Source organism: Taudactylus pleione, unplaced genomic scaffold, assembly GCF_031769625.1.
Source record: "Taudactylus pleione unplaced genomic scaffold, aTauple2 ptg000036l, whole genome shotgun sequence".
In the NCBI taxonomy this organism is placed as follows: Eukaryota; Metazoa; Chordata; class Amphibia; order Anura; family Myobatrachidae; genus Taudactylus; species Taudactylus pleione.
This window is the reverse complement of record NW_028284438.1, coordinates 801,339-814,637: the sequence shown is the minus strand read 5'-3', so window position 1 is coordinate 814,637 and position 13,299 is coordinate 801,339. Positions and strand designations below refer to the sequence as shown.

The window sequence follows — 13,299 nt, the reverse complement described above, 5'->3', positions numbered from 1 at the left end:
GCTTACTACTAGGGGCACAATTCAACCCCTTATATAAAAATTGAGATTCAGCATCAGTCAGTCCCCTTTTAGACAAGTTGAAAATGCCCCCTGTAGCTACATGAACCAGGGCCATATTTGCTCCTGTACCTCCAATCCTTCTTTTTCCTCTTGTTCTTTTGACCTTCTTGGGGCTCTGTCTTGTAACACATAATACTGGTTCAAATGCACCAGTATCCTCCATTCTCTCTTTCTTTGTTGAAAATTCTGCTGTTGCTGTACAGTAGTATATTTAGGTCTGGCTCCCATGTTAAGTTTTGGGGACTGTACAGTAGTCTCCAAATATTTGGGTTTGTATCTATCGGTGAGTCTAATCTTTTTTTTATATACTTATTAATATTAATTGCCTCATTTACTTTTAATTTCACATGGCTATTCTGCTGGTAGTTTCTTCTTTATGGTGGAGTTCTTAATCTATTGTGGGATCTATTCCTTTTCTGATATTAAGAAGAATTCCTCCGTGTTGGTCCGCCTTCTTCATCCCTAAATAGTTTTTTCTTCTTATTGTAAATAAGTTCTTTTTTATATCTAGCAACCTTGCTACTAAGTTCATTCTGTCTTCTAAGAAAATCAGGGTTCTCTTTAAAATTAAGTAGACCCTTCTGGATATGATCAATGTCAATCCCTCTTTTCTCTATTTTCCTTTCTCTATATCTAATAAGGAGTTTAATTATGGAGATAGAGCATTGTCTCAATGTTAACTCACAATCTTTGTTACATCAGCGTCATCTAAAACAGACCGATTTTTAGTTCCTTGTAACCCTTTAGGGATCCTATCCATATCGATGTATTTCTGCAGGAATACACTATCCACCAGTGCCTACTTTCTGCCAGCAGTAAAGTTTCTAGTTCTAAAAAGCCCCTATTCATGTCAGGCATTAATATACTGGAACCATCCTCCACATCAAATTTGGATAAATATTTTTCTCTCCTTATATTTTTATCAGTTAACCAATTATACTCTGCCATAATAGAGTCTGTTTGTAAAGAGCGCAGCAGAGAAGACAATTACAAAGAAAATAAACTCAAGGCCTGCTCTCCACCGGTGGAGAGGTTGCATGAACTATAGTATATGCTGCACGCTGATCTAAAAGCCAGCCACCCTGGGCCTCGCTAAGTTGGTATAATTAAGGCACTTAGCAGACAAGCCAGAGGGACATCTCTGCAGTGGATTGTAGCTACACGGAGGGGTTCCCCATGAGAGTTCATCTATCACACTGACAATTGTACCATTTCCAGCATATTTATTTAAGCTTGATACTCCTTGCTTCATGTGTGCAAGTATGTGAGTATTTCATTGGAGATAACTGCCACAGTTATAGCATTCTAGCCCTCCATTGTCAGCAGGATTATTAATGGCTCTGGGACTCATATTTGCAATAACTGTGTGTCCTATTAAGAAACAAGGTACCTCCTTTTAAAAAGTTTATTACTATATAATTTTTACAGCTATTGGGTGCAGAAACAGAAACAGCCATGATACAGCTGCAACCTCAGTCACACTGATTAATATTGCAACTCAATTGTTACTCTTTGATTTGATAGTTTATGATTTAATATTTTATGTTGCAAATACTATTTTGTCTGATATTCAAGATACTGTAGGTATGAATTTAAAACTGTTATTGGTGCATGATGCCATGGATATTTATTGATATATGTGTAATATGTTTTAATTATTTCCAAGATCAGATCCTTTCTCACCCAGGATGCTACTAAATCCCTTATACACTCACTGGTCATCCCCAGATTGGACTACTGTAACCTCCTCCTATATGGCCTCCGAACTCCCTTCTCTCCCCTCTCCAGTCAGTCCTCAATACTTCTGCTCAGCTCATCTTCCTCTCCAAATGCTCTACATCTGCCTCCCAACTCCTACACACCCTCCACTGGCTCCCCTTCCTTTACAGAACCTAATTCAAGGTTCTCACGCTCACTTACAAAGCCTTCACCCATTTTTCTCCCATTTACATCTCTGACCTCATCTCCTGCCCACCCACTTTGTTCAACAAACTCACGCCACCTCTCATGTCAACTGATAACTTCCTCCCACTCCCATCTCCAAGATTTTGCCCGTGCTGCTCCCCACCTTTGAAATTCTCTCCCTCTCCCCATCAGACTCTCCACCTCTCTACAATCATTCAAGTGGGCTCTCAAGACCCACTACTTCATGAAAGCCTTCCAGCTCTCATCCTAACTTGCTGCTACATGCTCCTTCCTCTCTGTCTACCCTATGTGTGTCACACCTGTTTGTCTGCCCCTCCCCTTTAGAATGTAAGCTCTTACGAGCAGTGCCCTCTACCCTCTTGTGCTTCTTCTTACTTTACTTTCACGTACTGCTTTCTCCCACTAGGGCACCTAACACTTGGTTGCATATGCTCTGCTGCTTATGTGGGTGTTATGGTCGCTAATGTAGCAGTGTATATTATCCATGTCCTTGTCCTGCATTGTACTGTATTGTACTGTAAGTCGCTGGTCACCTATTTGTTTATGTACTTTGTAACGCACTGCAGAACACTTGTGGCTCTATATAAATAAATGATATAATAATAATAAATACTATTTTAAGGAACTGTTTTATACATACACATAAGTGAAATTATTATTACATCAGCGCAAATTCTTTTTTTTGTTATTTTGTATTAGGTGAACAATTCCTCTTTTATTCTGCTGCAGGCATGAGTTTCAATTTACATGGATTTTTGTCTGGGTGGAGAGCAGGCGCTGCATTTATTTTAATTTAAATGGAAGAATTTAACCTTGGGATGGCAGAAATTTGTAAAGAATTCATAAATTTCAACAAACATGCCAATGAAGTAAGAGAAATTACCTGGCGAAAAGAAAGAAGGAGGTTCCATAATGCCGAGTGTCACCTCGATAAAGATTGACAAGGTGAAACGCGTTGGTCGTTATTTGTGGGAGTGGCTGGTACTAAGGACAGGGATCCATTACAGCACAAGGAAGGTGAACTGAGCTTGGGGTAGTGATATCAACCCTGATTTTTACTATTGTGCCTTTGTAAAAAGGACTTATTTGGTATGCAGCTACTTTAATCCTGTGATTTATTGATTCTGTGTATATTTTGCTGAAGTTTTAATAAAAGTGATGGTATTTCACTATGGGAGATTCCCTGTCATGGTTCTTTTTGAGGTGCTGAAGTGGTACCAGTGTGTTAAAAGTTTTATATGAAGATATCGCATTATTGCATCATCTGATGAAGGTTCGTACTAACTTTATGGACTTCTAAAGGAGTGACATCTGTGAGGGAGTGCTTGATATATAAATATATATATATATATATCTTTGTTCATCTGCAGAGATATGTTTAAGCACCGGGCCGCATCAAAGCCAACTCACCTGAAGGTATCCCTTTTGTATTACTGTTCTGAGACATGGATTGGACCAGCATTGGGAAGATATGCTGGTTCCTGTAGTGCTTTTTGGAGGTCTCTTTTATACTTTCAGGTGGGCAGGTTCTCAACCTATATCTATATATGTATGTGCTATTATCATGTGGCACAACAGTATGCAGTTATATGACCCAGAGTTGGTGCTATTATTATATAGCATTAGGGACACTGGTACAGAGAAGCCTTGATGTGGCCTGGTGCTTAAACATACCTTTGCAAATATATGCAACAGAGATCTTTGAATTTCTATTATGTAGTATTCAAATCTTATTGCTGGCTTTGTGCAGTGTGCTGGAGGAATTTTTTTAATTTTTTCTAGTCTAGAGTAAACCCCTCCCTTTACAAGCATCTGTGAAATATTATTAAGTTAATCTGATAAACCACTATTTTGTATTATTGTCCAGGCATGGGTGGGAGCAGCATTGGGAGGGTGTGCTGGTTCCTAGAATGCTATTTAGAGGTCTCTGTGGTCAGGCCCGCCAAGAGCCGCGGCGAATCCTGGGTAATCGTGGGAGGCATGGCCACGCCCCCTTCGCAAAAAATATATATATTTTCAGCGCCGCAAAGCGCCACTGCACGCTGGCGAGGGGGGCACTTTGAGCCCCCTCAGCCCGGCGCAAAGCCAGGGGGGGCATGATCAATTGATCTGCCAATATATCTGCTGCCCGTCGGCCAGTGTGTACGTCACACATATCGCATTGGCTGTGCTGCACAGCCGATGGACAGATATGTCTGCAGACATATCTGTCCATCAACAAGTGTGTGCGGGTGGTCTGCAGACCCCCCCTTACACATACAGCGGCAGTCCCCCAGCCGCCGGGACCCATGGGCAGAAGCAGATTATGGCCGTTCAGTGTGTATGAATGACCATCATCTGCAGATTACTCGATCTGCAGATATATCTGTATAGTATGTACCCATCATAACTTTACAAAGCATTAACTAGGAGAGATAGCTATTAAACTATTCAAGAGTTCTGCAAGCATAATATTTAACTGCAGGAGAAAATACTCTGTTTCTATTTGTTAACAGAAACTGACTTGTTAAATGATTTACCTACAAAGTAATTTCTTGAAGCTGTTTACTTCCACTTGGCATCTCCAAGGATTATATTACCATCAGCAGTGCACCACCTATACAGATTTAGCTGGCCAGCAATACTAATAAGAAGTGATTTGTTCCCAGCCAGAACACATAGTTTAGGCCAAGGAGAAATTGAAATATATAATGAAGTGTTGTATATAATTGCTTTTGAAGTCATCTAATGGTGCGTACACATGGTACGATCAGTCAGCAATAACGATATCGCTGACTAATCGTCCTGCACCTGCCCGGTGTGCTGGATGATCGTTATCATTCATCCAGCACACCACCAACCCACAAACGATGGGCCTGCGGCCCGCAATCAATGATCGCGGGTCCCTATGTAACCTGGTCGATATTGACCAGGTTGGCCTGCATACACGGGCAATGGTCGATATCGGTATCGACCATACATGCCCACGCATCGCTGGCCGTCAGGCACCAAAAAATTAATGATCTGAATGATAACAATGTGGCCGATTTCGTTATCGTTCATATCGTGTATTTTTATTGTACCGTGTGTACACACCTTAAATGCTAATAGTCTAAAAGTGTATTGTTTAAATACTCATCTTCGTATTATTGAACCTGGATAGCTTTCTTGGAGCCAGGTAAACCCAACTAGAAGTAATCATAGAAACCCACCAACCTTGCTGAGTTCCAGTAAAATAAATAAATTCATCTTTTGTGTGTGTTACATATCTAATAATTTTTATGACTGTATTATTCTGTTAAACTAAAGTTTAAAATAAAGTTTAAAATAAAGTTTAAAATAAAGTGGTAACCTTCTATAACTGTATGATCCTCCTTACCTCTCTGCTGTACCAATAAGAACCAAGGAACTCATTCAGTTCTGGTTAGATTGGGGAACCCCACACCGCACAATACTCTAACCAGTGGGATGTCACAGATATATATGATACAGCACTTAAACTGATGAACAACGTCTGACCCATTCAAATAACAAAAATGTGACACATATCTATTGGGCTACAGGCCCGATTCCTACTAACTGAAATGGGGTATATGAAATTAGCCTATCACTACTACTCTATGCTCTTATCAAAACCTTACCCAAAAAATATTGTCATAGAATGGTTTGCCTACGCTTAGCATAAATACATAGGTAAAAATATAAATGGCAATTTAAATTTCTTGTACTGATGTTTTTTCAAGACTTGTTTATGTGCAAGTACAACCTCTTATATTTTGTGTTATACTGAAAGCAAAGTATTAAAAAAATATTAGTGTTCGGGATTTTAGGAAGATGCGACCATATTCCCCAACAGGGAGCTCATCTCCGATATTTTTTACTGAGTTGCAATACGTAAATGAATAACTAATAATGTTAATACCAATAAGACAAATGCCCCACCTGTATACTATGATTTCATTTTTCAAATTTAAAGTTTTAAAAATGCAAAGATTGTGTATTCATAAACAACAAAAAATGTGAAATAAAAAACTGATTGCAAAATAAAACAATATACATTCCCTTATTAATATGGGACAAGTGTATATAATTCTTATATCTTGTAGGTCTCATGCTTGGGATATAATTAATTATATCTCACCACTTGCTAGGGTATGGCTGTACACAGAGCGGTCACTGGACTTTTTGGTGCCATCTGCCAGAAAGAGCTTTGGCGCCCCCCACCAATTTTTTAAATAGAGAAATAAGAAAAAGGGCCATGGCCTCATGGGGAAGGGCCAGGGAAGAGATAGGGGTGGCCAGGAGATGCTATAAAAGAAGAGGAAGCTACAAGTGAGAATGATAATAAACAAAAAATTGAAAGGCCCAAACAGTGCCCCTGCCCTGCGGTGCCCTGTGCCATGGCACATGCAACACTACCCTAGTTACGGCCCTGGTTGTACAGTACTATTTCTAGCTTTCTAAACCTCAGTGGCCGTTTTTGTATTGTGAGGTGAAGTAAACTGCCGAGACGAGCTACCGTATGAGTTTGCATTCCATATTTGTTCTGTCTCACATAGTTCTGCATTCTTACTTAGTTTTAATTATTTCATAATTTTTCCAATATAACGCAAGCCACAGCCACATGACTTTTTGTTGAATATCTGTTACCATTCCTCCCTATTAAAGGGAAATGGATGCAACCTGGCGTGTGGGGCAGTGTGTGGTCTCTGGTTACACAGAGGTCTCCCTGTGCTGGGAGCGCAGCCTGTGAGGTCTGTGCTTCAACTGTTTGACTATGGTTCCCAGGTGTTATGGGAGAGGCCTCCTGCCCTCTCTCACATTATGGCTGCTGCTGCCTGCCAGTATTGGCTTCACCATAACACTCTTCAGCCTGAGGATGGGTCATGGGCAGACAATTAGAATTTTCTGCTGCCAAGGCATAGATCAATGAAATTACCAAGCTGGGAGCGGTTTTGTTAATTCCCTAACAGCCACCACTGGCACTACACAGCCTTATTAAACTCTATAATTAGAGAGGTGACAGGGATAATAATCATTGTGTGACTCCCCTAACCTCAAAACACCCCCAGTCCCACTGTATGACATGAATACCACTAATTCCCCTCCAGCTCACAGAATAAATTCTGTTAGCAAGTTGGAAAGGCCCTAAACTGAAACAAGATATATTTAACAAAACAAACCCCTAGGAGTAAATTTACTAAGAATCGAGTTTGGTCGAGATGACAATCTCGGGTGAGTTTAGGCATGTTTTTCATCTCGCAAATTTACAAAATGCAAAGTCGGGTCAGTTACATAGAGATTTCTCTAATCTCACTCGTAAACCTCGTTCGAGTTAGCAAACTCGAATCTTATCACCATCGGCCAAAATCGGAAGTACTTTTCACCTAAAAAATACATCTCATAAATTTACCAAGAATCGAGATTAGAATCTTGGGTGAGATGCCTGCAAACTCACTGCCAAATTGACATTTTAAACACTCACCTCCAGATCTGCGAGTTTTGCTGAAACATACACAAATCATTTTTGTTTTAATTTTTATTTAATTTTGTGAAAAAAATGCCATGAGGTCCCCCCCAAAAGACTAACCAGCCCACGTGGGCTTAGTCAATGAGTGTCTCCTCCACGTGGGTCCCAGCCAATGAGAGGCCGCTAATGGACGCCGTTGCTGATTGGCTGGCGGCACGGACACTAAAGTCATAAGCGATACTGTAACACCATGCTGATGCAGTTGTTACATAGTGTCCACCCACCTAATAGGATTTCTGCAGAGAACATCGAGGGACTAAAGGTGAGTATTGGCTTTTTTTTTCAGGTAATTCCAATGGATATTTTACGTTGAGAAGGGGATATGAACATCTGGCATCAGGTAAGTATGTGTGTGTATGTAATAAAATTTTATTCTCACGTTGTGTGTTGTGTTTTTTAAACATTTCTTTACAGGTGAACTACACATACCAGTGGGCCCTTAATGCCCCGCATGCTGGTACTTGTGGTTCTCCAAGTACCAGCATGCGGGGGAGGCTTGCTGGGACCTGTAGTTCCACTGTAAAGACAATATTGTTAATTCTAATTTTACACTACACCTACACAATCAACCCGCCACCCACAAGGGGTGGCGGGGATAGACCTGGGCTATCAGCCTAGGCCAGGGGTGCCCTGGAGAGGGGTACCCCTTTATTGGAGGGGTCCTCAACTCCCCAGGGATCCCTGGCCTGGGCTGACTAGCGGTCAGGACTGATGCTGGGGCTGGGGGGCCCGGTGAAAGGGCACCCCTGGCTGTGGCATCAGCCCCCCGCTAGAAGGGGTCCAGGGCTGGTTTTAAATGTACATGGAACCTCACATCATTTTTTTTCTACGTATATTTAAAGCCAGCTCTGTCCCTGCTGCCTGGTGCTGATTCTTAATTTACAGTGGAAGCCTACACATTTTTTTCCCTGTAAATTTAAGAACCAGGACAGGCTGGCAAGTCCGGGGCTGGTTAGTCTTTTGGGGGGGGAACCTCACATAATTTTTTAAACACAAAAACTCATTTTTTTCAGGTACAACACAAACAGCCAGCACATGTCTCACTGATATGTGCAGGCTGCTAGCTCGGGAGAGATTTGCAGAGAGAAAACACTGCAATCTCGGGTGAGTAATCTCATCTTCACTTGCAACTCAGCAGAGAAATCTCATCTTCAATTGGAACTCGGGGGAGAAATCTCAATTTGCTTCACCATCAAAAAACTCACTTTCAGCTAAACTCGCTTCTTAGTAAATTTGCAAACCAAAAAAAAAAAACTCACACGAGTTTTGGCGATGAAAATAGAGTTTATAAAATATACAACTCGACCAAACTCGAATCTTAGTAAATTTACCCCTTAGTATTAAATCATCTTCTACCTTGAGTTATGCCTTCAAAACATAACTCAATACAATTACTTTTGCCAAACAGGAAATTGAGAAAAACAGTGACATTTTCAACTTTAGATATTTCCAAATTTTTAATTTTTAATTTTATTGCCCTGAAATTTGTCATTTAGCACTGAGCGATAGTTCTACAAAATTTTAGCTCAGTACATCCAATAACTTTTGATGTGTAGCCCCTTAAACACCATGCCCCTCTCTCACAAAATTATAATGGCGGAATGCTGCTTATTTGATTCAGCACTTTCCATTCCAAAAAAAGAAAAGTACAGTATGATACAGGGCACATAAACATACTAATGAAGAAATTGAGATTATGCACAACTTATCACAAAACTTAAGTGTGTAATAACTATCTCAGACTGTCACAAAATAAAGTGACTTTCAATCATTAGGGTAGTTATTCCTATGTGGCTATGTCATATGAATTACCAGGTCAAGAATAGTGGCAGGTCTTTGTACTGGGAGGGGAAGTGACCAAATCGAGAAAGCGTTGCCACACCCCCTTCCATTTTTTTCATAAAGTACAATGTGCAACGGCAAGGGAAGGGGCAGCGGATTTATCCCCCTTAGCCAGGGGCTGATCCAGGCGAGGGGCACAATAAGTCACAGTGTGATCACCCAACCCCATGTACAACTTGCAGGGAGATAGGAAGCTGCTGCTGCTCAATAGCAGGAGCCTCCCTAGATCCTCCACAGCCCAGAAACACGTGCGCTGAGCAACAGCATTATCCTCTCTCTCCCTGCCTGATGTGCTACTGCACTGTGAATTTCTGGTAATGGTTTGTTACTACTGCACATTCTAGATTTTGTTTTATAAAATTATCCACTAGTTCCACTATGCATGTGCAGTCAGTAATTACTGCCAGGAAGCTGAGTATCAAAACAGTAAATAACTAATCAGCATATAAAAAAGGATGTTACGCAACTTTATAAGCAGCAGTGAGAACTATATGTGTATCCTGCTCTGTCCATTCAATCATTCATTCCTGATTCCTATATTGGACTGAAGTCCCTTCAGCACATTTTTTTTTTTGCAATATATGTTTATTAAGATCCAATAATATGAATTGCAGATAACACAATTATAGGGCAAGCACAGAATGAAGTCTAAGTAATCATAAATGAGGTGAAATACTTTCAGCGGCCTTTTTCAAGGATGCTTGAACAAGGCCGCTGAGGACGGCATAAACGCGTTGGGCCCATCACCCACACTACAGTCACCCAAGCCGGACGACCCAAAACGGACCACAGACAAGCAACATCAACAGCTCGCAATGCCGTGGAACCACGATCTATCCACTAGCGGAGATAAGCCTTGGTGCCGGGGTAGAAGCCTCGGTCACACACATACGACGGTGTCCTCGCTGTGTATGTGGACCGCACAGCCTGTCCATCCCGCAGCCTGAGCCCCTACCCCTGAAGGATCGCCAGGTGAGCTATTAACACACTATTAGCCACCTTACAGTGGTATCCTAAAAGTGCTTATTGACATTATAATGGTACCTGTAAAACGGGGAACAATTACTGTATATCGTGGTCAATTTAACATTGATTACTTCACTGATCCACCGGATACTTAACACTAAAACTGAATCATAAACTGAGTACTTGAAACATATTTGCAAGAAAATTGCATTGTTTATTCCTCTTTTCTCCATATATATTTTTTATACATATTCCACATTATGGAGAAAATTGATTGTAAGTGATTTTAGTTTATCAACAAATTTTTATATATTTGTTTGCTCCTAATTTTTATAAAAGGTTCCCCCCCTTTTTTTTCCCCACCTTCCTTATTCCTATCCCACACTACAGTATCTCACACCCATTTCCCTTTGTGTCCTGTCATCCCCCTGTATGTCATACAGTACATTCACAAGTGCCATTGTTTACACACTGCTGCACAGAACAAATAGCAAAGCAAAACAGAACTGGACAATGGTATCTCTTGACTTTCACGCCTTTTGGACTGTTCTGATGTGAAATTAGATTCACGCTAAATTCTGCAGTCATTTTTTTGTCAAAAGAAAATAGAGGATATATCTATTACAATACTATTACATTGTATAATATAGACTGATTAATTGTGTACTGTATATACTTTTTCACTACATGCAATTTTTGTTATCTGATATTCCATCAGTTTGTCCCTATATCTTATGTCAGTCTATTCTAGTGTCATTTTGTAACATGTAGAACAGTATCTTACTATGTTTAACAACAATTTGCTAATACCAAAATAAAGATGTAGATGATGATAATAATAGATAATAACTACTTACCTTTGTCAGGGACCATACGTGCAAGGTAAAGCCAACCACAATTTATTTGTGAAGCTGTTAATTGTGCTCACTACTCAATGAATACACCCAGAACTTGTATCACTAAAATGTGTATTACCTGTACTAGTTCCTTCTGTACTCATTTAAACCCAGGATGCAGCTGAAATGTACCTGCAGCTTGTTCTACTGTACAGGTAGGTGTGTTCTAATATTAAATACATTGAGTAGATGCATATACCATAAAGACCTATATAATAAATAAAAATGTAATATAAATAAAAATATAGCTCTCTATAATAAAATATTCATATGGCATACACGGCACTGTAGACACATCTAATGGCCACAAAAGTAAATTGTGGTTAATTTTACCTAGTTTATACAGTTTCTAAAAATCTGTGCAACACAAAATAGTCACGGATAATGAATTACAGTGTAACATATACATTTATTTTTACATGCTATTACTATTAAATATACAGGTTACTCGGGTAACTTAAAACTCTGCTCCATTTTATAAAATGCCGTAGGAACTTTATGACCCTGCCTACTGAACACTGCAATTTGTATGAAGTTCTGGACTTTGAATGTGAAACGACAATGGCCACAGAAAACTACTAGGTGCATAATTCTACACAGAATACATGTTGCATATTTGCATTTATGTTTATGCTGTCAGTCCCAGCAGTGCACCCTTGCTATATATACTGTAGTACATTATGGGAAAGTGTTCCACTCCTGACACACCATACTGCAGTTAAACTTTAACACTAGCATGAAAGCAGGTGAATTGTCAAGCAGGTCATTCATATAGCAACGTTATTTTGGTGTTGTAAGCTTATACTCCAAAATGAATGTGCACTGACAGCAATCTATACTATATAACCCTCAACACTGCATAATATTCAGTTTTACAGACACTGAAAATATATTCTACAATATAATCAACTGTTTTGTTGTTATTCACATTGTACAATACTCTGGTTAGCTTACCTCTTATCTTTTGTGCTGAGTTGCCCTTTTTTAAGCTATTACAAATAAATGTTCCAGAATCAGTGGAGGTGAATTAGTAGAGATAAGTGTACCGAGGGCTCATGTATGTGTCCTTGCAGTATGAGAAGCTGCCAGTGCCACTCTCCAGTGAGAAATACTATAGGTGATGAGGCAACAGGTATAGGAGATCCCTGTTTGTTGGAGGAGTGCAGGTTAATGAGTCCTCAGTTGGTAAACGTTTTCCTTGCTAGATAGTACAATGACAGAGTCTGGAGGTTTCTGTTCTTACAGTTTCTGTGGTATTTTTGTGATGTATTTTTCTGCCTGGACACTTGATATTGGATGACGTCCTCTCCCTTCTCACTGGCTTTCTCTGTCTCCCTTCTCTCAAGCTTCTGTGCCCTTTTTAACTTCAACAAATGTCCCTGATCTAACCCCTCCTCTCCCCATCCTGCTCTGCATATATATCTTCACTGAGACTCTGTGACACCCTGGGGGAGGATAATAACACTACTGATACTGCATGTGCTTGCCAAAACACAGATGTGTATGCAAAAAGGCATGACAATTTATTTTGTATGGTCATTTAGCATTCTTGTAATGAATATGTTGTATGATAAAACCAAAACACATTTACAAAAGCGCAAAATGACTGTGCCATGTGCTCTCATCCCGCACGCCGGAATGCCGACTACATCCCGCTCTAATTTGTGCATAAGTTTCCGAAGCATGATGGTAGCATTTGTATAGGAGCAGATAGATTTGGGAGAAGCAGTGCAAAAATAGGTCTAATTTTATAATATTGAAATTAGATGAAGACAAATTTGGCCACTTTGTAAATATTCTCTGCGGGACATCTCGGAGAGTGACATCAAGGGCGGTTGGTGCGAGGGGCAAGTTTCTGTAAGTTGCAACATTTGTGGCCATGTAACAAATGTACAATGCTGCTATTTGCATCAAGTCCGTGGACTTGGGATCCTGGAGATTGTCTACTCAACCAGGAGTCTGGAGAGCTGTACGAATTTGGGTGTCTCCAGGACATTACAGGAGATTAGACAAGTATGAATAAAAATTTGGGAATGGAGAATTTTTAGGGGTGTTACCGTGGAACAACGGCTGGGGGGTGCCTAACCCTAACCTCCCCCG

General features: G+C 40.2%; 1 protein-coding gene across 1 annotated transcript in view; it reads right to left on the bottom strand.

The window, feature by feature from the left end:
* Positions 1 to 12,502, bottom strand: part of UGT8 (UDP glycosyltransferase 8) — a 128,321-nt gene extending 115,819 nt beyond the window's left edge. Inside the window, exon 1 of the mRNA XM_088452211.1 lies at positions 12,154 to 12,502. The gene's annotated coding sequence lies outside the window, so the exon portion shown is untranslated. The remainder of the gene's footprint in view (positions 1 to 12,153) is intronic.
* Positions 12,503 to 13,299: the final 797 nt, after the last annotated feature.